Raw genomic sequence first — 2,885 nt, forward strand, 5'->3', positions numbered from 1 at the left:
AAATTTATAACCTGTTTTTGTTACATAGATATGGAATCCAATATCTATGAAAGTATAAAACATGGAAATTTATGCTGCTTAATTATAATGTAATGTAAATCATTCAAAGCATATTCATTATTTACCAATTGAAATAGGTTTCCTTTTTAACTTTATAGGTCCTATAAAAAGATTAAAATTAAAATAAAGTACCAAAGAATTAATAAACCATTTCTTGTGTCATACTCTTAAAGATGGTTACCAACATACAGATTATAGGATGCATATTTTCAGTTCAATTTGAAATAATTTTTTTCTTGCTCTTCAAAATATTTCTTTTGGATTAAATCTCTTTTCTTTGTTGCCATTTGAAAGGCAATACTGTGAGAGATCCACGGTGTAAACCCAGTATTATTTGATTATGTTTACCATATTTTTCCATGTATAAGATGCTATTTTTTTTTTCTAGAATCGTTTGAAAATCGAGGGGCATCTTATACACGGAAGTCAGTGGAGAAGGGAGCCACGGGGGTGAGTAGCTGCCCATACCTTGTCAAACAGGCTTCCTCCAATCACAGCCTTATTGAGGTCAGCTGATGCCATAATTGGAGGTGGAGGTGGAGAGTGCACAGATGTAACAGGGCCCGGAGCATTCTGAGCCCATAAAGATGTCAAAAAATAATAAAGATAAATACCGGTAAGCGATTATCTTACTCTGCAAAATTCAAACGGAATGAAATCAGCTATGCAAAAGAGCATGGAAATAGAGCCGAAGAGAGACAATTTGGACCTCCTCCCACTGAGTGTATGATCAGATAGTGGGGAACAACTCCTTAAGATGCCAAAAAAGAAGAAGGCCTTAAGAGGAAAACCAACAAAATGTTTAAAATATTGATTTTTTAATTTTGGGTTGGAAAAGTGGGAGGCGTCTTATACATGGAGGCATCTTATACACGGAAAAATATGGTATTTCATAGACAGAGATGCAACAAGTCATTTTCATGCCATTTCTACTCAGATAAGGAGGCCAGTCCCCTAGGAGCCAAGGAACGCACATCAATGGAAATACTAAAGATGATTCTGGTTTCCTTTCACAAACCAACAAAACAAATATACTACTTTAAATCCCTTAGCTCATACCGGACACAGGGGATGGTGCTGACAGTAAAAACCAAGTGGTGGGTGTAGGGGATGTGGGCTGGTTTTCATTATTGTGATGATTGTTTGCATAATTATGCTTTTTGTTTCATTACCTTTTTTTCTTTATTATTGAAAGTATTACAGATGCCCCCTTTATTTGTTCTCCCATTGACTCCCTCCACCCGGCACCTGCCCCCCCCACACCTTCACCTATCTATTGTCTGTGTCCATAATATGCATATAAGTTTCCCATTAATCACTCACCCCCTACCCTACCCACCCCACACCTTCCCTCTGAAATTCATCAGTCTATTCCATGCTTCGATATCTCTGGATCTATTTTATTCATCAGTTTATTTTGTTCCACATATGAATGAGATCATGTGATACTTATCTTTCTCTGACTGGCTTATTTTGCTTAGCATGATACTCTCCAGGTCCATCCATGCTGTTGCAAATAATAAGAGTTCCTTCTTTTCTACCGCTGAGAAGTATTCCATTGTGTAAATGTACCACACATTTTGATGGTCACTTGGGCTGTTTCCAAATCTTAGCTATTGTAAATTGTGCTGCTATGAACATAGGGGTGCATATATTCTTTCTGATTGGTGTTTCAGGTTTCTTAAGATATATTCCTAGAAGTGGGAGTTCCATTTTTAACTTTTTGAGGAAACTCCATACTGTTTTCCACAGTGGCTGCACCAGTCTGCATTCCCACCAGCAGTGCAAGAGAGTTCCTTTTTCTCCACATCCTCGCCAACACTTGTTGTTTGTTGATTTGTTGATGAAAGCCATTCTGACAGGTGTGAGGTGATTATAGGATGCATATTTCCAGTTCAGTTTGAAATAATTTTTAAACAAATTATCCAACAATGGAATTGACTCCCCTAAAAAAGTAGTGCTGTATTCTACAATAAGAAAAGTCAAGTGGTATCAAAGATATTAAAAAAAAAAAAAAAAGTATGGTAAGGGGGAACCTGAGGATGAGTGTTTCAGTGGGAATTGTAGCAATTTTAAACAGGATGGTCAGGTTAGGTAACATTTGAACAAAAGTTTGAAAGAGGTGAGGAAGCTAGCCATATAGATATCTGGAAAAAGAGCCAGTTATTCAAAAACCTAAGACAAAAGGGGGCTGGTAGGTTTGAAGGAGAGAGAGAAAGGCAGTGTCTAGAGCAGAGTGAGCCATGGGGAGAGTAGGAGAAGGTGAAGTGAGATTAGAGGAGTAACTCGAGTGGGAAGCAGAAGAGAGAGGGCCCTGGGAACACTGTAAGTTCTGGAGCTTTTACTCAGAGTGAAATGAGGAGGCACAAGAGTGTTTGAACAAGAGGAGTGACATAACCTACCCATGTCCTAACATGATCACTCAGGCTACTCTGTTAAGAAACAAACTGAGGCCAAAACGGTTTGGCTCAGTGGATAGAGCGTCGGCCTGTGGACTGAAAGGTCCCAGGTTCAATTCTGGTCAAGGGCACGTAACTTGGTTGCGGGCACATCCTCAGTAGGGGGTGTGCAAGAGGCAGCTGATCGATGTTTCTAACTCTCTATCCCTCTTCCTTCCTCTCTGTAAAAAATCAATAAAATATATTAATAAATAAATAAATAAATAAATAAATAAATAAATAAATAAATAAATAAATAAATAAATAAAAAAGAAACAAACTGAGTGAGAAGAGGGAAACCAGTTCTGAGGCTGCTGTAATAAACCCGTCCATGACTTCTGGTGGCTTTAATCGGGATGGTAGTTGTAGAGAGGTTAACTCGAGGTA

Source organism: Plecotus auritus, assembly GCF_963455305.1.
Source record: "Plecotus auritus genome assembly, chromosome: 2".
Classification (NCBI taxonomy): domain Eukaryota; kingdom Metazoa; phylum Chordata; class Mammalia; order Chiroptera; family Vespertilionidae; genus Plecotus; species Plecotus auritus.